The sequence below is a fragment of the Triticum dicoccoides genome, chromosome 2B (assembly GCF_002162155.2).
Source record: "Triticum dicoccoides isolate Atlit2015 ecotype Zavitan chromosome 2B, WEW_v2.0, whole genome shotgun sequence".
In the NCBI taxonomy this organism is placed as follows: Eukaryota; Viridiplantae; Streptophyta; class Magnoliopsida; order Poales; family Poaceae; genus Triticum; species Triticum dicoccoides.
The window spans coordinates 268,105,228-268,107,016 of record NC_041383.1 but is presented as its reverse complement, the minus strand read 5'-3'; the positions used below and the strand labels follow the sequence as shown (position 1 = coordinate 268,107,016).

Genomic DNA, 1,789 nt, shown 5'->3' with positions numbered 1-1,789 from the left:
ATGAGAATTCAGGGCAATATCTTCCCAAGACAATAATAATTCCAAGACAATCTTTTTATACCTTCTGTCAACATTGGGACACACATTCCACACAATAAGCATGCAATGATGTTGATACTTGATTAATTGTCATTATATGTCTACAGTAAAGATAACTTTACTCAAAACCGCCTATCTTAGCCAAATCAACAAATCTCTCTCATTAATGCAATTTTCTTTAGAAAACAAATAATAGATTCTTGCCTATCTTAGCCAAATCAACGGATCTCTTTAATTAATGCAATTTGCTTTAGCAAACAAATAATAGATTCTTTCCTACCTTAGCCAAATCAACGGATCTCTCCCATTAATGCAATTTGCTTTAGCAAACAAATAATAGATTCTTTCCTACCTTAGCCAAATCAATGGATCTCTCCCCGGTTCGCTGGGCGCGTTTCGGTGGGTGGGCGTGGGGGTGGGGGTAATTTGATGGAAATAAACCGGTTGAAAATAAACGGATCCTGTCTCACTCTTCACTTTCTTTACAATAAACTTCAGAATAGCAATCTTGGCGAGTGATCTCGACGGGGTTCAATCGGCGTGGCGCACCGCTGATTCTTCCAGGAGTGGGTGCTGAGAGGAAGGATCCCAAACCTCCATTGTCAATCGGCCAGAGCTGCATCGTCCTTTGGATCAGAGCATGGACGGGATCAAGACGGTAGGGTTTGAGGAATTTGTAGGACATGAGGGTTTATGGTTGGCAGCACGAGAACTCACCCATATCTTGGCAGACGGCAGGCCCGAGGTGCGGTCGTGTTCATGCTTCGGGAGCTGCCACATGCTGTCCTCGCCGCCATCAGCGACACCACCGCCATCGCCTGTTGCCACCACTTCAGCGCCACGAGCGTGGGACCGAGGGATGAAGGGAAGGGAAGGAAGTGAATTGACGTACCTATGTTTGGTATATATCACACGAGGAATCAAAACTGGATGCACGTGAAAGCATAGAGATGGGAGAGGAGGACAGAGGAAGGGAAGGGCAAGAGGAACCTGAGGATGTGCGATGAAGGAGCGATGCCAAAACATCACAAAGGGGGACCCGTAGCTCGTCACGTAGCGCGGCCGCCTCATTGCCGGCTGCCACCCCGCGCTACCGCCTTCGTGCGCAGGTTCCGTTCGTGGAGCGTGAGGAGCGCATGACCTGCCTTCACCGCGGCCTGGTCCTCCCCACTATCGTGAAGCTCGCCCGCATCGCCGCCCCAATTGCTCAGGATGACGGATGGAGATCCTGCAACAGTGACATGGGTGAGGGATGCAGCCGACGATGGAGGGATGATTTTCGTGGCTAAACCCTCCCTATCAAAATAACTACTTAAAAAAGGCAAAGATCGATGCATTAGGAAAATTAGGATTTGGAGTTGATTGTCATAAAACAAAATTTTATTAATTGATAACGTGCTATCGGTACATGCCCGTTTATAACGTGTCTAGTTAGGAAACTTTGGAAAAGTTAGGAAAGTTTTTATTGTGAGGGTAAAAAAATCAATGTGAGGAGATATGGTGGTGGGATATGAGACGAAAATAAACCGGACGAAAATAAACCAGACGAAATATAACCAGACGAAAATAAACCGTGGACGCAATCCTACCAACTGCTCCATTAGGAGTAGAGATTCATCGGATCTCGACAAACACACCGCAAAAAGAGTTTACATCGAATAGATCTCCACAAAAGAGGGGGAGAACATTGTATTGAGATCCAAAAAGAGAGAAGAAGCCATCTAGCTCATAACTATGGACCCGAAGGTTT

General features: G+C 46.2%; 1 long non-coding RNA gene across 1 annotated transcript; it reads right to left on the bottom strand.

The window, feature by feature from the left end:
• Positions 1 to 307: 307 nt before the first annotated feature.
• LOC119367666 lies at positions 308 to 1,247 on the bottom strand. The gene is made up of 3 exons (XR_005176375.1): positions 1,030 to 1,247; positions 757 to 931; positions 308 to 655 (listed from the first exon to the last, which is right to left on the bottom strand). It is a non-coding gene; the product is annotated as an uncharacterized LOC119367666 (long non-coding RNA).
• Positions 1,248 to 1,789: the final 542 nt, after the last annotated feature.